Below are 22,200 nucleotides of genomic sequence, written 5' to 3' on the forward strand. Positions count from 1 at the left end.
ACGACACCCAGGTAGCGTTAACCGTGTTTTTCTCGAAACTATTTTTTCCGAGATGGCGTTGGTAATTTCTCAAAAAGTACAGAACCGATTGATTTGAATTTTTAACATGTTATTGAGTAGACTTGTGGCTCTCGCGGGTAGCAGAATTATAATTTTATAATAAATGTTTCTATTTTTTTTTTAAGAGCGAGAACGTGAAAAAAATCCTTTTTTTTTTTGTTTTTCCAATAAATAATTAAAAAATCTATAAAAAACATTGTTTTTTTGGAAATCTGCTACCCACCATAGCGACATATCTCCTAATGCATAGTCGACCGAATTTTTTTTTTTCAGACATACCTGAGCAGCCCAATCAGTTACGCCAGTGGCATGTGTTACGTCAGGAGAAGCAATTTTTTTTTGTTGTCATTGAAAAAAAAAAAAATTTTTTTTTGTAAGTAAAGAATTGATTTAATGAATAAAAACGTTTTCAATTGGTACCGATTGATTTTCTTCAATTTTCAAACACCTTCAGTTTTCACGTCTGACCAGAAAGACATTAAAAAAAATGTTTTATATGCATTTAAACATGAATATTAATATGCAATTTTTTTTTTTTTTCAAGATAATAAATACTATCAGTTTTTCGCAAAAATTATTGAAAAACTCTTTGTCTGGAAGAGCTGCCCCCTTTAAACAAAAAAAAAAACACTTGAGCTTATAATATTTCCAGCAGTTCGTTTATGGTAGAACTGCGTCCACTGTGTCATCATGACCTTCTCTGTTCAGAAAAACTTCTTATTTATCGAAATCGCGCACACTCTGAGTTTCATCTATCCATTCCTCAAGTAAACCGCTGTGAAAGCTATTTGATTTGCAACAGCCGTTTCAAAATGGCTAACAAGAGCCCTTCGTGATCAATGATTTGTTAGTACATAAATTTGCAATACTACGTGTGCAAGCCCTTATGTTTCAATTTCTCTCTACAAGGAATATGAGGCAACCAGCAACAAAGTCTAGAGGCGATATGTGCTTTATTTTGTCATGTGGCAATGCTTCGTGAAATTTGTTAGAACATTCTAATACTGAATCCGGTTGAATTACGTACTCTGACAAAATTATAATACAGCCTCGGTGGCGCAGTAGGCAGCGCGTAAGTCTCATAATCTTAAGGTCGTGAGTTCGAGCCTCACCCGGGGCATTCAATTTTTTGTGTTTTTCTGTTTTTTACTTTGTTTTCAATATTTGTTAAATCATGTTATTAATTGCCTAGAATGTTTATTACTTTTTTACAACGACAACAGCTGTAAGCGGTGGAGCAAAGTGTTGGAATGTTAATTTCGCAAATTAATTGCACAGCAACTGTTGAATTGTTGAAGCATATGGAATGTGTGTGTGTGTGTCAGTGTATGCATATATATGTATTGCCCTCTATACATGGATTGTCGCATGTGGAATGTGACACACCATTTGTGGGCAATCGACAGGTGCGTCGTGCGTCGTGCGTTTGCTTCCACTCGTATGTGTGTGTGTGTGTGTTAAAACGAAAATGCAAATGCCAATTAATATGCAAACATAAAATAGATTTGCCATTAAAATGACTGCTATTAGATAACTACACTCCGAAGAGCGCCCCCGATGTTAACGCTTCGGAGACAAGTTGACTTCATTAAATTGGTTAATTACGGCGATAAATCTTAGGCATTTACACATACCCGATGCTTAGCCAAAATTTATGTTTTCTCCCTTTTTCTATTTGAAAATGAAATACGACAATTTACGGGCGCTGGTGTAAATGTTTAAGTTTGTCATTGAGTTTGATTAAAACGGGCTGTTAAGCTTTCAAACTTATTGATGCCGAAAACCTCGCTACAATGTTGCTTTTTTTTTTTAACAAGTTGTCGGGCTAAGAAAAAAGTTAGCTTGTGGATTACGCGATATTCGCTTAATTTTATTTTTTTTTCTCTACTCAAATAAACTTTTGAATTGCTTTTAATTCCTCAAAAGTGCCGAAATGCTACAAATAATTCATTTACAAATTGAACGACATTAAAATACAGTAAAAACTCGATAATCTGGACGCCTCTCTCTGAGACTGCAGTTTACATAAGGCTGCCTGACTGTCTGACAAATAGGAGATGCGCTTCGAAGTTGTGCTTTTTCGAGGCATTCGCTCCCGCAGAATTCTGTGAGATAACCGCCTTTGTGTTCACACCTGCCCTACCAGCCACAAGTTTCGACCTATCTGTGTACCAGATTTCTGAGTTCCGATAGAATGTATGGGTTCCTGTCTCCCAGAGTGCCCGATCTAAAATAGTTATCTCGAAATTTCTACAGATCTTTTGCACAGTAGTTATTGCATCGCACCATGACACTACGGAATTGTTTATGAATTTATTTGCGATTTCCATACGCCCTGCGATATTTCTGATCCTTTTATCAGAAATATTATATTATTAGGTCTTAGTGCTCGTAAGGTAGCCTCCATCTCTATCTTGATAGGAAACGAGGCATTTCCAAATAGTGCACTGAGTGCGTTAGTGGAACAAGTTCTCATTGCCCCCATTATGCCGACGCCGACCAGTCATAACAATCTACTTAATTTTTTCCTTGCATTTCTTTTCCTAGTTTTAGGCCACCATAGCTGACTACTGGTTCGACAACAGTAGTAAATGACCAGTGAGTCATTCTGGAGGATATAGCCCACGTTTTTTTAAAAAGACATATCGTCCCCTTAGTATTAAAATAGCCTATAAATTTTTTGATGTTTTGAGAAAATGAATTTCAAACTTTTTGTCGAAAGTAGCTCTCACTCAAATCTCCTTATGTCTGTTAATAGTTATTACTTTTTGACTGACGTTTTGACCCACTTTGTGGAACTAGAATTTGACAAAATTTTGACCACATATAAAATCGACGATGGAGAATCCAAAAATTCAAGAAAAAAATAATAGCCTATGAGCATATAGGCTATTGTTATACTAAGGGGACGATATGCAGGCGGAAAAGGGTCTCGTACCCCTATTGGTAACAGCATGTAAATGAGCATTTCATGTGCGGGTTCTGTCAAGCACCACGCAATATATGCTGATTCCTTAGAAAAACTGATCCTTATACTAAAGGAGGTACTTTTTACAATATGATGCATTATGAAAATCGACGCTCTGTGAAAATTGTTCATCGCGCGCTCAGACCAACTTATGGGGTTCAGCGAATGGCTACGTCTATAAGCAAAATTGTCGTATTTGGGCTGAAGAGGAACCCGAAGCCATTCACGAACAGCCATTACATCCGCTGAAAACAACCGTTTGGTGCAGCCTATGGGCTGGAGCAATCCATATTTCTTCAAAGAAAAAGCTGGCGTCAATGTAACAGTGAATAGTAAACGCTATCGCGCAGTGATAAACAACTTTTTGATGCCGGCAATTGAAGCTCGTGATCTCAACAACTTTTGGTTCCAACAAGACGGTGCTACTTGCCGAACAGCCCGTTAAACAATGGATTTACTGCGTCGTTTGCTGTCGTTTCGGTGAGCAATTCATCTCTCGTCTCGGACCAGTGGATTGGCCACCAAGATCGTGTGATATCACACCTTTGGAGTTTTATTTGTGCGGGTATGTAAAGTCTAAATGCTTTGTGGAAAAACCAGTTTCGATTGAGGTATTGGAAGCCAATAATACTAAAGTTATTCATCAGATACCGACCGAAGTCCTGCAGCGAGTCGATCAAAATTGGCGTTTACGGATGGCCGTATTACGGCGCAGTTGCGGCCAACATTTGAAAGGGAACCACAATTTTCATGAATGGTTCTACACAAAAATTAGGGATTATCTATAAAAAATAAATGTCATGCATAATTCTACTCAAAAATAATAAAGATTGCCCAATAAATTTGAATTTTCCCTGTTTTATTTCAGTTTAAAACCCGATACCTCTAAATTGATCACCCTTCATTTATAAAGTTATACCATGGAAAGTTTCCTTCTCCGGGTGAATGGTACCGGAATTGTTTTTTTCGGGTTTATTGAAGGTCCTTTGTTACCGCATCATATCTGATGCACAGAGCTCGTTGAATAAGGTTCGTTATTGTTTCCTTATGTTTCCCTGAGATGAAGATCGCCAAGTTATCCGCATAACTTTGTCTATCAAACTCTTGGTCATTCTGTATGTGAAGGAGTTCATCTGTGTATAATCAAGGTCCACAGAAGAGGAGAGAACACATTTCCCTAAGGGCATTATTGATTTCTGTGTTCCTCCTATTTCTATGCTGGTTTTATGCATTTATTGTCAACAAAGCTCCGAGATGTCGATGCAAGTCCATAGGGCTATACAGGGTTGCCAATATTCGACGGACCCATCTGACAACCCTGTATCTTTTGACAGAGACGTCAGATCGCTTAATGACATACCGCGTTGGAAGTGTCAGCCCAAGCAGATTTTTACCATGGAACAGTACACGCCACGCGAGCGCTCCCAAATTGTTGAAATTTACATTCAAAAAAGAAGTTAATTGTGAAAACTCAACGTGCGTATAAAAAATTAAATAATGTGAAAAGTACGCCTTCCAAGAACACCATTAAACGCCAAGGAGACGTCGCCAAGGACATCCCAAAATCGCCGTTCTCAGCAGTTGGGTATTGCTCGGACCACTTTACAATGAATTATCTGCATTGATTTGCATTTATTTCCGTATAAGATTCAATTGACGCAAAGATTGTTGCCTGCGGACAAGCCTCGTCGATTGGTATGGGCCCAAAAAAAAAACATGGGTCCGTCGAATATGGGCAACCCTATAATTTTAGACCTCTACTTTTGTAGTAAGGCTACTATTCACAAAGTTTGTTTAGTGCCCAGTTTATAGAGTGGAACATCTAAAACTACCTGTTTCATAGCAAAGCCCAGTTTTTAGATGTGCTCCAATTACCAGGTTAGCACTGTACATATGTATATGTAAGTATGTACATTGTGGCAACATTTATCAATAACACGACTTAGAAGTGTATTAAACTGCTTCTTGCTACTGCAACTAGCGAAAAACCGTACGCCGAGCATTCGTCCCTTTAATTAAGCAACTGAGGAGATAAACATCTCTGAGATTTATTGCTGTCAAGTTTATGATTGTCGCTACATCTAATAACACACATTTTTATTGAACAGTTATACAACCCAATAAAACCTTATTAACATTAAAAAGAAGAAATTGTACTTGTAAATAATAGCAGTGAAATAGTATTGGATACAAATTTTGTAGGCCACTTTAAGTTAAGTTAAGTTATGTTAATTTGGCTGATGAGCAATGATTTCACATAGGGCAGAACTGGTCCTAGTGTTGCCAAGAGAGTGCATGGTGGTGTAGGTTTCAGGTCCTACTTAACCGAAAATTAGTCTTAAGACATAAAAAAGTGGACGTGATTTTATCCGATCGCATAAAATTTGTGTCGGATCTAAATGAGGTGGAGAGCAATACGTGTTTTGCCGCTTGGTGTTTTGGCGAGTTTTATAGTTATGAGGCGCTATGATGATACACACATTTACCCAGAAATGAGCATGACACAGCCCAGTTTTTTAATTTTTCTTACGTCGTCGTTTTTTTTGGGTGGGCGGGTTAGTGATCGATTTCGCCGGTTTCCAATACCAAACTATTCGTGAATAAGTTCGTAGCGATTTTAACGAAGACTTTATTTAAACAAAAAACAATAACAGTACCAATAAGTTTATCAATTATATATTCGCCGTTGCTGTTTATAACCTCTTCCCACCTCTCGACCAATTTGTTGAAGTCGTTCCGCCAAAAATCGCATGGTCTGGTGTCAAACAAGTTATTGAGCCAGTTTTTAAGGACCTCTTTGTTATCGAAGGTAACGCCCTTTCATGGTTTTATAGGGAGCCGAAAAGATGGTAATCGGTCTGTGCAAGGTCCGCGCAATACGGCGGATGCTGAAGGACCTCCATTCGTGCTCTTGGAGTACGGCTTTGACGACTGGTGCAACATGGGGTCTAGCGTTGTCCTTGGTTTGACCATGTCGATCAGGTGTTTTCAGTCGAATAGCCACATTCACGCGGTGTAACTGGGCAATGTAGTGTTCCTTGTTAAATGTGGGATTTTTTTCGGGCATTTCCCGGAGCACCATGCCATCCCAATCCCACTAAACACATACCATCATCTCCTTTGGATGAAGATCCGGCTTGACACCCGGCTTTGGCGTATCTCTTGTAGCCACTCACTTCTTTCTTTGCTTCGTATTGATGTATAGGCACCATTTCTCATCTCCTGTGACTATGCGGTGCAAAAAGCGCTGCTTGTGACCGCGTGTTGCTCGATGCCGGGCGAGATGCTGAGAAGCCATTTGAAGACGATTTTCTTTGTTATTTTCATTGAGCTCGTGAGGCAGCCAGGATCCCAATTTCTTTATAAATCCCATTGAATGAAGCTGATTGAGAATCGTTTCATGATCGCAGTTCATTTTTTCAGCCAATTCTCTTCACCAGACATTTAGAGAATTAAAATCTTCATAAAATTTCACTAGGGACCCCTCAAAAATAATGTTTAACATATTTCTCTCCGATAAGTATTTTAACTCTTTTTTTCATTTATTCTAAAAACACTCAGGCAGATTTAAAACTGCCATAGCAAAGAATTTGTGGTTTTACTAGGTCTTGTAGGTCTTGGTGTCTCATCCAGAGTAGGAATCATTCCGCCCTCAAAGTGTTGCACAGCCTAATTGGTCTTGAGCCATCATGCTTCGTTGTTGTCGTAATACCTTTCAAATTTCCCACACATTTTTGGAAATGCTTCTGAGGCGACAGTCTTTGGCCGAATATAAATTCGTGACGCTTTGGTAATGTAGAACCCTCTTTTTGTTAGAACTCCGTCATAGATACTGGCGAGACCATTTGGAGCTTCATACATACATATGTATATGTATGTAGGTGTTTTCCATAGAAAATTTGGCGGTGTATAACGGCCACCATGATAAAGTTACACTGTCGAATTTGACGGGAATAGATCTAACCATGGAAATATTCAACAATTCGTTGATATTTTCAAAATTTATTGCGAAAATCAATTATCTGTTCGTCAGACGTCCCATACTTGTGTTATATTGCATGAGAAAAAATTTATTTTTTGGATGTGAAGTTTGAGGTCTTCGTATATAGCTTGGCGGCGACACTTACTATCCATCGAGATCGTACGACTTAACGCCATTCGATTATCTTGATGAGCTTGCAGGAATTCTCTGCTGCATGCTAAGAAACAGCAGAGGACTCCTACCATGAAACCCAACATTTGTAGCCCGCGTTCTTCACAAGAATGATGGATTACAAGATGTGGCCATCCGAGGCAAAATTTTGAGAGTAACTTTGGCTGCTCCGTCGTAGGGTACTTAACAGCACAAACACAACCTCAGCTTTTGCCAACCTCTATTGCAAACAAAACGCTATAATATCCCCGATTACGTCATCAAATCAGATGATTCCTGCAAATTCGCTGAGTAAAGTTTAAATGCTTTGTGAGTAAATCAGTTTCGATTGAGGCATTGGAAGTCAACATTACTCAAGTTATTCATGAGATACCGACCGAAGTCCTCCAGCGAGTCATTCAAAATTGGTGTCTATGGATGACCGAACTACGGCGCAGTTGCGGGCAATATTTGAAAGGGATTATCTTTGAAAAGTAAATGTCGTGCATGATTCTACACAAAAATAATAAAGATTGCCCAATCAATTTGAATTTTCTTTGCTTAATTTTATTTTAAAATCCGATGCCCTTTACTTGCATGTTTGATATTAAATTATAGCCTGATGCAAAGTGATGTGTTGGACCCAAAGAGTAGTGCCAGAGCAGTATTTTCATTTGTAAGAATAAAAATATATATGGGTCCTGTGGCGCAATGGATAACGCGTCTGACTACGGATCAGAAGATTCCAGGTTCGACTCCTGGCAGGATCGAAGTTGCAATGTTTTTGGTAGAACGGTTTTATGTTTTATTAATGAGGCAAGTAAAATTAAATTAAATTAAATTAAATTAAGGTATTTAGGAGATATTAAAAATAACCGCACGAGAACTACTAACTCAAAAAGCGAATTTAGTTTGAAATACATGACTCGTAGAGTTTGAAATTATCAAATGAACTACTACGGATGTACGGGAGATAATACTACATATTTACAATAACAAATACTTATGTTTATGTAAATCTGAAAATTTTACATTTAGTAAATTATTTCATTGAAATGGAGGACGGCCTTGCCTGAAGAGACCCAATGTTCGTGGTTTCCGAGAAAATGTTTTGGATTTAATGGACTTTTATACAACTTAACATACCACGAGAAATTAGCATCCATTATTCACCGCGCCAAGTGTTTTTTGCATTCTTTGTTTTCGTTTTTTTACATCGCTACTTATTCAATTGCTTGGCAGTCTGTGTTGCCACATCAAATAAATTCGTTAAAAAACTATTTTATGTATTTATTTATTAAGCCAATGAATATAATAGATTCTTATAGGCTAAGTGGAAGTACAATTAAACTATTCATAATAAGTATTCAAAACTTTCAATAGGTGATCTTTTGAAAATGAAAAATCTCTCTCAACAAATTTAGAAATTTTATTAAACTCAATTAAGGCTCTAGTAATAGGAGCATTTTGAGCCTAAAGAGATTTTGGAAGACCAACAACAGTCACAGCACCACAGATTAAGCCAAAAATGAAAGATACATAAAGATAGGATTATTTTCCTGCCCTGCGATGATTTTAAGTTGATCAATAAGTACCGCGCTTCATACGTAGGGATAGCATTCAAAAAGCGTAAATTATGCTACGCGAAATGTAAGAATACTTTCCGGATTCGTTCAATTCTAGCAGCATGGCTCGTATAAAACGGAGACCAAATGCTGGATGCATACTCCAGTTTGGAACGCACAAACGCCGTATACAAAAGCTTCAGCGTACAATAGTCGTAGAAATCGGAGCAGCGACACCTAACAAAAGCAAGCTCGGCGTAAGATTTGGCAATAATTAAATTAATATGCCTAGAAAAAGTAAGCTTCGAATCAAATATTACACTCAAGTCTTTAATTTCACTTACACGTGACAGGGGTGTTCTTGATATGCAATAAAAGGAGTCAATAACAGTGGCGCGCTTATAAAAGGTAATTTGAAAGCACTCATTTATGTGCAGCGATAGACGATTATTGATACACCAGTAATTGAAATTATCTAAATCCATTTGCATCAATTCAGAATCGAGGGAGCTAGTGATCGTCGTCTGCATAAAGCAGGAATGTTGCTGACGAGAAGCAAGAACAAAAAGGAGCGGACCCGGAATACTCGTACTACCTTGTGGAACCCCAGAGCAAGCAACGAAAGAGAGAGACCTAACATTTTCGACGACAACCTAGCAACGGCGATTGTGCAAGTAAGATGAAGTCCAAATTAAGAAGGCTGAGTGGAAGCCAATGTAGGCTAATTTTTTTATTAATATTATATTGGAAAACCGATCAAAGGCCGTAGCGAAATCGGTAAAACTCGTGCGAACCGGGTGCCCTGATCGGAAGGCAGCGATGCAATCATCCGAAAATACAGCTAAATTAGCCACTGTTGAGCGGCCCGGAAAGAAGCCATGCTGCTCTGGCCGCACCATGTTCTTGACATCAAAAAACAATTTGCCCTGGATGATGTATTCAAAAAGGTTTGCAGTGGAGCGAACCTTTGAAATAGGCCTGTAGTTATAATACTAATATCGTCTTTACGAGTATTGGGTGAAATAAAAGCCAATTTCGTAGCAATTTACCATCTCGACCATCAATTTTTTCAGCATACGAACGCTCCGGAGCACCTGAGCGCCCTTTGTCAATTCTTGAATAATTCGAAAAGTATTCATCAGAATCACTTCAAATTTTCACACAAAAAAAATTTTTCAGATATAATAAAGGGTGTTTCTTTTAGAGGTTAGGTTTTCAAGATGAAATAAAACGTATATAATTTAATGTTATGGCTAAGAATTTAACTTTATTATAAAGATAAGGGTTTGCCATTATGTTTTAAAAATGATTTCGGACAAGTGGACGCCGCGGCTGGCTCGAATTAATTCCAGCCGAGAGGCCCAATTTTCGACCACTTTTTGCAGCAATTGGGGCCGTATGTCAGCAATAACGCGCCGAATATTATCTTCCAAGACGTCAATCGTCTCGGGCTTATCTGCGTAGACAAGCGACTTCACATAGCCCCACAAGAAATAGTCCAGCGCTGTTATATCGCACGATCTTGGAGGCCACGCCACAGGTCCACGGCGCGATATAATGCGCTCACCAAAAGTTTCCTTCAATAAATCGATTGTTGCGTTGGCTGTATGGCATGTAGCGCCGTCTTTTTGGAACCAAAGGTCGTCCACATCAACATCGTCCAATTCAGGCACGAAAAAGTCATTAATCATGGCTCTATAGCGCTCTCCATTGACTGTAACATTATGGCCGGCTTCATTTTTAAAGAAATATGGACAAATGATTCCCTCTGCCCATAGAGCACACCAAACAGTGACTTTTTGAGGATGTAACGGCGTCTCATCAATGGCTTGTGGATTATGTTCACTCCAAATGCGACAATTTTGCTTATTGACATACCCATTCAACCAAAAGTGAGCTTCATCGCTGAACAAAATTTTCTTGTGATGCGTCGCGCGAACCGAACCATTATTTTCGTAATAAATTTGCACGATTTGCAAACGTTTTTCAGGTGTAAGTCTATTCATTATGAAATGGCAAACCAAACTGAGCATAAATCAAGTGACAGCTGTCAAAAAAACCATCTACGAAAAAAGTAGTGCCAACTTGAAAACCTAACCTCTAAAAAAAACACCCTTTACTTTAAGAAAATGCAAAAAAAAAAATCCAATGTTTTGATAATGTGGGCCATGTAAAATTTGCTTTTTGAATCGGTTATAAAAACAACTAATAAATATTTTTTCAAACTTTTTTTCTTATTTTGAAGATTGAACAATGTCATTTATGAATGAAAAATAATATCGTTCAAATGACTGCCAAGACTGGCTTTACAGTAGGCCATTGGATCAACCCAATGTTTAAGCACATTTTCGATTGTTTGGACTCCAATTTCATGAATGGCAACTTCGATTTCGTGTTTTAAAGCATCAATCGTCTCTATATGGTTCGCATAGCATTTGTCCTTAACGGCTCCCCACAAAAAATAGTCCAACGGGCTTAAATCCCAGCTCCGAGGCGGCCAATTGATATCGGAATTTCGGCAGATTATTCGGTTTTCAGAAACGGTAGCCAAAAGTTCGAGTGTAACTTTAGCAGTATGACAAACCAAATGTCTTCCATGTCATCCTCTTCAATTTTTGCAAACAAAAACTCGTTGAGCATGTTACGGTAACGCTCGCTATTCACTGTGACCGCGGCTCCTCGCTCATTTTCGAAAAAAATGGCCCGATGATGCCGCCAGACCAAAAACCGCACCAAACAGTGACTCGTGGTGGATGCATTTGATTCTCTACAGTAACGTGTGGATTTTCTGAGCCCCAAATCCGACAATTTTGCTTATTGACGTAGCCACCGATGTGAAAATCAGAGAAGAAGAAGACGACTCACCACTTTGGAAATAGGTTTTCAATATTTCCCAATTTTGTTCAAGCGTATAGCTTCCCATTTCGTAAATGTCAAACCTTTAAGTAAATTATGAATACATTTCACATGTCATTTGTGTTATCATTCTCAAAAAAATAGGTGGTTCAAAAAGCAAACGCTATATGGCCCACCCTGTAACTACTCCTAACCCCATAAGCGAAAAAGAGTTAATCACGGCATGAATGCTCTCACGTTGTCGGTGTATGTGTTAAAACAAAAAATCTGATTTGTGGGTGTTCAAAGCACGTCTCACCACCACTGCTCTAACAACAACAGCCTTCTATGTGTTTTATGTTAAATTACGTCTGGACAACTTCGTATATATGCCTCCCATATAAGAGAGCATAACAGATTGGCTTCGCAAAACAAACAAAAACAAAAACTAAATTTAGATTTATTTTTATAGATTAGTGAAAAAAAAACAAAACCAGAACCAAATTCAGATTTATATCAATAGATTATTGAAAATTTCAAAGAGTGTAAAAAAAAAATATATATTGTATTTGAGACATAAATATTTAATTCATTAATCTTCGCCACGCCAAGCCATTTCGTGTAAATTTTCCATTTCGTACTTAAAGTTTCCACTTTTCTATTCATTAAATTCAAATGGCAAACATAAAATAAACTAAAAATTAAATTGATTTAGTATCCATAAACGCTACTCAAATATGCCGCCTTCAGTTTGTAGCTGCTCAGCATAGAATACTTAACAATCGGCGTCTATCCAAACTTTTTTTTTATTTGTGGTGTTTTATGGGCCACTCTAACGATCTGACAGCTGCAAAATTTTTTGCCACTTAATTAATAAACCTTCAAATTAACCATCTGCCAAGCGCGTGTAGCTGCAGCAAACCGACTAGTAAGTGCTGCCTTAAATGATTGCTGTCAAATGCTTAGTGACTTCGCTTACCTCTGACTCCAGCCACGCGCGTCAATTACGTTTTACGATCACTGACAATTGGCAGTTGCTATTTGCTCAATCATCAACGTGGTGTTGTGTCTTCTGTGGGCGTCCATGAAATTTTGTTGTTGTTTAGGAAATAATTATAAATGTTAAGATTTATTGATAATAATTACATAAAAAGAAAAGTATAAAAAATTTTTTAAAATAGTCCTACGGCGGGTTGTGTTTTGAGTGAAAATGAGCTCGAAAGAATTTATATGGTCCTGTGGCGCAATGGATAACGCGTCTGACTACGGATCAGAAGATTCCAGGTTCGACTCCTGGCAGGATCGAAATTCTAATATTTTTCGATTTTAGTTTTTTTCAGTGTATGATTTATTTTGAAACTAATTTTCGTTAAAATATTTCAAAATCACTTTTATTCTAGAGAATGCAAATACATAACTTGAGAAGAAACTTAAAAGTACGTTCACATGTGCACTGACTTGCAATAAATCCACAAATTTCTACTAGGTTGTTCAATAAGTTTTGCGGTTCGATAAGAAAAACACAATTTTATGGTTTGAAATATACTTCATTATTATTATTTATTATTATTCAGCATAGTCTTCTGAACATCAACATATTTCATCCAACGAGATTCCAATTTATGAACTCCATCTCCGAAGTGAAAATCTTGAGGGGCTGCAAAATACGCTTCCACAGCTGTTATGATCACATCATTTGTTGAAAACCGCTTTCCTCGCATGTATTTTTTTTTAGGTCTGGCAACAGATGGAAGTCGCTAGGGGCCAAATTTGGTGAATAATCTGGTGGATGCCCCAACAATTCGAACTTTAATTCATGGATTTCAGTCATTGTCAAAATATTATTGTGACACGGTGCATTATCCTGAAAAAAAAAATTCTTTGTTCTTTTGCAAACTGGGTATTTTTCACGTAGTTTTTCTTTGAGCTGATCTAAAAGGTTGCAATAATATTCAGATTTTATTGTTTTACCAGTTTGCAAGTAATTCACAAACAAATTCCTTTCGCATCCCAAAAAACTGATGCTAACAGCTTCTTGGCCGATTTCTGGACACAAACTCGTTTCGGAGCCGAAGAACCAGGTTCACATCACTCTTAAGCCTCCTGTTTTGATTTCCGGTTCATATTGATAGATCCAAGTCTCCTCCATAGTAATAAATCGCTGCACAAAATCCACTTTATCCTTTCGAAAACGCGCTAAATGTATCTGATAGAGTCGCATGCGAATGTTTTTTGACGTGATAACGTCATATAATTCGATGTAGCCGGCTGCACGCGCCAAAAAATGCGGCGTTATCTTGCTCATTCGTCGTTATATTGCTCATGCGTCGTTACCTTGCACGAACTGCAAGCGAGAGCGCGGAACGAATGACAGAGAGGCACAAACAAATAAAATTAAAATTTTGTTTTGAAAATGCAACCATTCCATCAGTATTTTCTTATGACGTTGTCACGTTAAAGTATCGTCAGTAAACCGACTTAACAGACAACCTTTTTTTTCTATTGTTAGCGAATGCGGCACCAATTGTGCACACAGTTTCCGAATACTTCAGCCAAACTATTACTACTGGGCTTCTACTAAATCTCTTTGAGTCACTCGACGACTTTCCAATACGATATCCTATATTTTTTCTACGATTTCTGGTATTGTTGCTGGTTTGGATGTGCTTGACGTGGATCGTCTTCAAGGCTTGTACGACTACATTTAAATTGAGCAACCCCTCTTTCTGCTATACTTATTGATGGCAAAAAGTTCTTATAGATTTTCAACATTCATTTCTTTTGCCTTTAAACCTTCCAAAAATAATAATTCAATCACTGCACGATACTTTATTTTTTCCATTGTAGAAAATACTGTGACACGCCGATACTAAATCGCTTGTAAATAAAGAATTTAATTTGCAGATTGACATGAAACCTCACATACGTTCATATGAAGAGTGTACCAACTTAACAAAAAAATGTAGGCTAGTAGCAACGCCCTCTGTTATCGAACCTCAAAACTTATTGAACAACCAAGTAATTGACAATCAGCTGTCAAGACTGTTTTGAAAGGTCTTTCTTCATAGAAGTTGGTTTGGTCGAATATTTTAGTGTTTTTGGTTTGTTTAATTATTATTAACGATGTGAAGAAAATGCAAAGAGAAGCAATAGTTAATTTAATTGCGCAATTCGCTGCTAGTAATAGACAGGTGGAGGAAATGAAGGAAATCCGTAAACAATGTCTACTGAGGTTATAAAAAATAATAGCAGCAAACGCATGGGAAATTCGAAATTACATTTTATAATAACCAATATCTGGCCGAAGCGTCTATGGACACATTCTTTTTTCTGTAAGTGCACAGATTTGCGGGGAAACATTAACTTTATAATCTATAATCTTTTGTAATATCGGATTTCGGGAGGAGAAACATTTTGTATGGAAAATCTCGCTTTTTCATTACCGATTGGGCGTCATCTAGGGTCATATTATTATGCTCACTCTTGATGGGATATGTTGTTTTTATAATTTGTATTGGAAATGCACAAAATCGGATTATAATAACGTACACTTTTCACGTTACGACAATTTTCAAAAATACAAAATCCGCGATTTTTATTTCACTCAAACAAAAAAGAAAGAAGAAAATTTGCTCCGATTTGGTAAATGGAATGATACCTGAAAAGCGCTTAAGAAAAAGTATGTAAAGGGTGATCAGATTGGAGGTACTTCTTCCAATACGGTTTTTTGACAGAATACGCTTGACTCCTGCTAAACTAAGTACATAATTTTTTTCAGTATTCATTGACATTTCAAAATTGAAAGACCTCGTACAAATCGTACAATTGCAAGAATGGTAGAGAAACAGGTTACGCCTTCCGAATTCGCTGTGTCGTAAGAGTCCATCTATAAACAAACAAAATGTTTGTGAAGAAGAAGAGTAGGCGAAGGCAATGGGAACAATCAAACACAAGAAATTATACGCACACACTCGTACTTTTTAACCACGGCATTTTCCGCATAAAAACGCAAAAACTGAATTTGGAGGCTTTATACTCATTTGAGCTTTCATAATTTAACACATGGCATTTTGTTTTCATTAGTTTGTTTAGGTGAAGTCTCACATATCCCAATATTACCAAGCCATTCACTTAATTTTCACAAATATGTAATTTCTCCTCTTTCTGTTTGTTTCGTTCATTTTCTTTGTATTGGTAAGAGAGCTGACGTCAGACTTGTCAAAATCGCGAAAAATAAAGTAGCTATTTTTCAATGGCTCTACCTAAGGTACTCAATTCGCTTTGGTTTCCATGGGTATTGACGTCGCTGCTCGAACCAAAGATTGTTTGAGACTCTTCAAATTTCTGTGAGGTCTTCGACAGGTCGTGTTCTCCAATTCTGATCACAAACTGTGGTCCATCGGATTCAGATCTGGACTTCCAGACATCAAATCTTCTGCGGTTATGAACCCAGGAATGTTAAATATGGCTTTTTAGCTACTGCTGGGTGGTTTTTGCCTACTTCAACACCATCTAAGATATACTTCTGGTATACTTTGCCACGGACTTTACCTCTTTTTCGCAGAAATGAAGAGATGATTTTAGCATCGATTTTGTGGTTTGGCTTATTAAAAACTTCAGTAAAAATTTTCTCATCTGTGAAAAGAATATTTTCATTGCGCATTTTTAAAAGATGGCCATTTAAGCGATGGAAGGTTTTCATGTGGAGATCATCTCTGATTATTTTTGACCTGGATCTGGTTCTTGGCACGTGTGTGGCGCAGTTGACAAATCGATCGATTGCGTGTGTTTGGCGAAGTTCACGATTTTTCTCATTTCTTTTGAAATTTTGAAGTGTGCACATGAGCGGACAAATGGCAATATTAACAAAACATTTATTGGCCAGGCCGGTAGTCTTATCTACTAGTGCATTTCGTAATGTATTATAATTATTCATAATTATATTTCTAATAAATAATTGATTAAAATAATTTATTGAGGAATTTATTGAAGAAAAAAAGCTTCCTCTCGCCCTTGCAATTTTTTTTCCGCATGTGTATTTCACGGGCACCAGACAAGGACTACCAATACGTCGGTGAGTGTGGGCACCATAAATCCACATGTGTGTGCCGAAATGAGTTTCAGCCGATTGTTTCGATTTGTTTCTCGTCTGTGGCCAGCATTATGACATTTAGGTACCATCACTTTTTGTAATTTTTACCATTTCAAGCAATCATAGCGCACAAAATATGACTAAAAATACTGCACGTGTTAAATAAATTTGAAATTCGATTGAAAAAGCGAGAGACAGTTTTTTGTGATACTTTATTTGTAATTAATTTTGCCTATCTTATCCCAAAGTGAAATTGGCCTTAAATATACGAAAACGTTCAATGACCACGTTCATCTCCTATGTAACGGTAAAAAACGACACAAATTTTCATTGAGGAATCAAGAATACCTGTAATTGCAATCGTCAAATCTAGAAATATGTGAATATAAAACTACCTTCATTTTACCTTGATTTTATTCCAACCCATAAGTAATTTCAAATCTATATTTTTCTGAATTTTGAAATTTAAATTTGTTTCTTACCTCTATATGTATGATTATTTGTGGCAAACCAATTACTCGGTCCTGTGGCGCAATGGATAACGCGTCTGACTACGGATCAGAAGATTCCAGGTTCGACTCCTGGCAGGATCGTCCTCCTTGTGTCGTTGTTTTTTAACGGTGAAGGTGATTGCTTTTGGAAAATTTCTCAAATTTCCCCCAAGAAAATGTAAATGCAATTGCAAATTAAAAGAAAAAGAAAAAATTTCAAACCAAAAAAAGTTTCAGTTAGCACTTTTCGATAAATGGAAAAAAGTGGCACATAATTTTTCCTAGACTCAAAATTATTACAGATTTTTATTTAAACTACACCATGTGTCGTTGACTTTTCCTGTAAATGACCTCTCCAATACGACGGTTCTAAGTACCTGGTGACCTTTCAGAGGTTATACTCATCATTTTTCAATCAGCATTTCTCAAGGCGATTGTTGTCGATACCAGTGTAAACAGCAAAATCTATTAGATCTGGAATTTCGTGTGGGTCAGTGAGGGCCATTTAAAAAGAAACTTTCGAGCCATTCAACATTAGCCAGTACCATCAAACTATCGCATCATATCTTAACTGTCCGTGGACTCCGATGCCCTGGATAAAACTATCCGAAGTCCGGACTGAAATTACACGGATAAAAAACTGAAAGTCCCCTGGTTATGACAATATTGATGGTTGGACAATTAAAAAACTTCCCAAGAAATGTTTGTTATTTTTACTTTTGCTTTTCAATAACAGTTTTAACTAGCTATTTTCCAACTCAGTGAAAATGTGCTGAAATAATAATGATGCCCAAGCCAAACATGCGTAAAAGTGAGTTGTCCTCATATAGGCCGATTAGTCTGCTGACAATATTCTCGAAAATTTTCGAAATAATGTTTCTTCGCAGATTACTTCCAGCACTGGAAATTAATCAACCATTCCTGATCATCAATTTGGTTTCAGGTGACACAGCCATCCTCTCTTCTTCTCAGTCGGCTAATGAAGCTTCTGCAATTGTTCAAACGCAGCTAAACGTATCAGAAGCTTGGCTTCGCAAATGGAATAGCTTCGTAAATGCCTCAAAATCTGCTCATGTCACATTCGCACTGAGAAAAGAATACTGCCCTAGTGCCAGTCTTAACCACACTATTATTCCAAAATCCAGAAAACAAATACTCGTAAAATATACTGGCTGCTTGGTTTGAAATCTAAACTAAGAATAAAATTCTTCTTTACAATACTATTTTTAAACCGGTATGGTTTTCAAATCCGTATGGTATTCAAATCTGGGGTACTATAAGCAAATCGAACGTAGATGTCAGTCAAAAACACTCCGACTAATAGCGAATGCTCCCTGGTATGTCAAAAACAAGCACATACCTATACAAAGACTTAATTACATATAGCAAAAAAAATGCAGCACAAGAAAGAAATTTAAGTCCTTAGATGATCTGCTTTTCAAAAACTATCATATATGTATACTTAATACTGAGCGGAACATCAAAGCTAATTCCAAGTCATTCTGGAATTTTGTAAACTCTCAAAAGTCGAGCTCGAGTATACCTGAATCGATGATGTTGTATTAGATTAAATAAAATAAAATAAATGAAATAATTGTGTTTCAGTTGATGAGGTATCCACTGACTTTTCATCCGGGATATCCTCATTTCTAAATTTTGGCAATCTGCACATCTCATCTCATGCCATTCACAAGGGGATGCTTTCTCTTGACCATCAGTCAGCTATTTTGCTTAGGAATTGTCCAGCGTTCCCCTAGAGATTATTTTTAATAAATATTTTTCTGCGGGCACTTTTTTAAGGGGGAAGTCTACTGTGACAAGGGAAAAAACAGGCTTATTTTCCGGATTTTATTTCTAACAAAATATTGCTCGTACATAAAATCTATTTAAACTCTTATCTTTATTATATATTTAATTTTTTGAAAAAAAAATTTTAAGTCAAAATATTCAAAATGGTCGCTGTGGCACTTCTGCAAGCGCAGGTCCGCTTTTCTATACGGTGTACACGATATCTCGAGTTCTGATAAATGAATCAGCTTAAAAATTTAATTATATATTCTCTGTAATAGTGTCTCTCGTCTGACATAGGATTTTTTTGATATCGTTATTTGTTAAATTGTTATAAACAATAGTAACATCAATTTTAGGCAAAAAAAAAGAAAAAAATTTCAAGAATTTTTTTTTCAACGCCAAAATTTTTTATCGACATAATCCTACGTCAGACGAGAGTCAATACTATGTATATGATAACAATATTTTGTTTTTTTTGTTTTAGATCACCGAAACGTAAGATTTCATGTACACCGTTTAGGCACCTAAGAAAAGCGGACCTGCGCTTGCAGAAGTGCCACAGCGGCCATTTTGAATATTTTGACTTAAATTTTTTTTTTCAAAAACTTAAATATATAATAAAGATAAGAGTTTAAATAGATTTTATGTACGAGCAATATTTTGTTAGAAATAAAATCCGGAAAATAAGCCTGTTTTTTCCCCTTGTCACAGTAGACTTCCCCCTTAAATGATTGGAAGTTTACAATCATTATACCTTTTTTATAAAGTGGAAGAAAAAATGATGCTCGTAATTATAGGCCGATTTTCAAGCTATCAATCATCTCTAAACTGTTTGAATGCATTGTAAAGCACAAAATTTATTTTGCGGTTAAGTCTTTAATTAACCCAAACCAACATGGTTTTGTAACTGGCCGCTCTACAGCCACTAATCTTGCTGTCTTTAGAGAATTTTGTATTTCATCGTTTTCTAAAGATTGCGTCTACACTGACTTCTCCAACGCATTTGACAAAGTGTCGCATGAGATTTTCGTAGACAAGTTGGCTTGCTCGGGCTTTCACTCCACCTTTCTGCAATGGCTTAAGTCATATTTGACGGACAGACGGTTTGTGGTAAAAATTAATGGAGTTTTATCGAACCACTTTGTTGTCACTTCAGGTGTCCCACAAGAGAGTATCTAAGCGGCACTTCCTTTTGTCATTTTTATCAATGACATAAGCAAATGTTTTACTTTTTATAATTTCTTGCTCTTTGCGAATGATTAAAAATCTTCTAATCTGTTAAGGACTCAATGGATGCTCAGAAGCTTCAAAGGTGCAAAAGATCGCATCTGTCCTTAAATATTAAAAAAATGTTTCATTTTCATTATTGAGGCGTCAGTGCATTTTTAGCACATCCTACACCATTTCAAACGATGTACTACCAAGTCTGACAGAATTTAAGGATCTTGGAGTATTATTCGAAACAAATTTTTCCTTCAGTGGCCACTTTAATTTTTTTCTTTCAAAATCGTATTCGATTTTAGGCTTCATCCGTCGCAATACAAATGAATTTTCTGATCCGTATACCCATAAACTGCTGTTTACGTCTCTTGTTCGTTCTCACCTAGAGTACGCTGTTATCATTTGGAGACCTTACGACCAACTGTCGATTAATATAATAGAATGCGTTTAAAAAAATTTTCTTAAGCAAGCATTACATTCCCTCTGATTTGGCTAAAGATAATTAATCTAGAATCTCTTAAAAAGAGAAGGACAGTCCTTTCACTTTCGTTTATTTTCAGTGTTGTTAATGGCATTGTCGACTGACCAGATCTTGAGCGGATAAGCTTAAATGTTCCCCAGCTTAATTGTTCCAAAATTTTTACCCTTTTTATGGGGGAAACTTTAAAACTAAATTTGCGAGTAAAGCACCCATTGCTCACGCACTTCGAGTTTATAATTCAGTCTGTTTGATTTTGAATTATTCAGATCTAATTTTGTAAAAAATTTAAAATTAGTTACTTAATATTGTATTTATTTTGATTGCTAATATTATAGGCTCCAAATTTGGCTTGCTTTTCTTTAAATTTGTGTCTAGTCTGTAAGGTACTTTGTACTGTAGATTGTTAAAATAAATAAATAAAAGATACATACGTAGATTATACTGTCAACCTAACGCTTACGCCATCAACTTGTTAGACAACAGCGAAGAAACTCGACGCCTACAAAAATTACATCCCTTGGATTTGCCGTTTAAATCTTAAGTTTGATTTAATAATGTTAATACTTACTTTTGTATTATTACACTTTACTTATTGTCTAACGATTGTAAATTAAGCGATTGAGAAAAAAAAATTCTTTCTACTTTTAGAACCTGAAGTAGTTTTCCCATTTCCATTTGCTGGTCAGACTTCACAGCGCTGCAGTGATTACCTCTAACTCTAAGGTCATTTCGCATTACTCCGATATTTCAACTCCCCCAGCATTTATCAATTGAAAACTATATAAAAAAATAGATTAACAAATAATTAAGTTATCATTGAAATTAATGAATTCTAGTCACACTTCACAAATTGCACTTCAAAACCAACTCCCACCCAATCAACTCATTCATGCAATCGTATTCGTCAGTCTGATTGCCTCCGTTGATTAATTGCTCAAATGTCTGACGGCGACGATGGCGATGGCGATGGCGATGACGATGACGATGCCGATGCCGAAGGAGACGACATTGCAACGCTAACAATTCTCAGATCGAACAAATATGTATATGTGTACGTATGTAAATACAATAGTTAGAAGACCGGAGGCATTCAATGGCAGCAACAATGCGTGCCCTCTATGCATGCCATGAGAAATGTATGTATGTATGAGTACATGGAAATCCATTTGTGCGAGTGGGTATTTTCATAAACAATTGCAATGCGCATGCGATTAGAGTTGCAGTAACAACAATTTGCAAACATTTAAATTAACATGGCTATCTTGTCTGCGATCGGCAAATGGCAAATGTGCGCCAAATGTATAGAAAAAAATGTAAAAATGTATTATTGAAAAAAAAAACAAAAAAGTATTTATGCTTGCGCTTCAATTGATTGCATGAATTGCTTTTTCTTTGTTTTTGTTTCAGTCGCTGTTGAATGACAATTATTACCCGAGGGAGTTAGCGCAAATTGTTTCAAGTAAATATTAGACTCGTATGCCAGCAACAACAAAACCAACGAACATTGGCATGCGTGTCTGGGTGGGATCGCAGGGAGTAAATGAAAAATGCATTCAGTCGAATT

General features: G+C 36.8%; 4 non-coding genes across 4 annotated transcripts; all 4 read left to right on the top strand.

Moving 5' to 3' along the window:
• Positions 1-1,107: 1,107 nt before the first annotated feature.
• Trnam-cau (transfer RNA methionine (anticodon CAU)) lies at positions 1,108-1,180 on the top strand. The gene has a single exon. It is a non-coding gene; the product is annotated as a tRNA-Met (tRNA).
• A 6,677-nt stretch (positions 1,181-7,857) lies between these two features.
• On the top strand, positions 7,858-7,930 carry Trnar-acg (transfer RNA arginine (anticodon ACG)). Its single transcript has one exon. It is a non-coding gene; the product is annotated as a tRNA-Arg (tRNA).
• A 4,862-nt stretch (positions 7,931-12,792) lies between these two features.
• Positions 12,793-12,865, top strand: Trnar-acg (transfer RNA arginine (anticodon ACG)). The gene has a single exon. It is a non-coding gene; the product is annotated as a tRNA-Arg (tRNA).
• Positions 12,866-17,172: 4,307 nt separating this feature from the next.
• On the top strand, positions 17,173-17,245 carry Trnar-acg (transfer RNA arginine (anticodon ACG)). Its single transcript has one exon. It is a non-coding gene; the product is annotated as a tRNA-Arg (tRNA).
• The last annotated feature ends 4,955 nt before the right edge of the window (positions 17,246-22,200 follow it).

This window comes from Anastrepha obliqua, chromosome 3 (assembly GCF_027943255.1).
Source record: "Anastrepha obliqua isolate idAnaObli1 chromosome 3, idAnaObli1_1.0, whole genome shotgun sequence".
NCBI lineage: Eukaryota > Metazoa > Arthropoda > Insecta > Diptera > Tephritidae > Anastrepha > Anastrepha obliqua.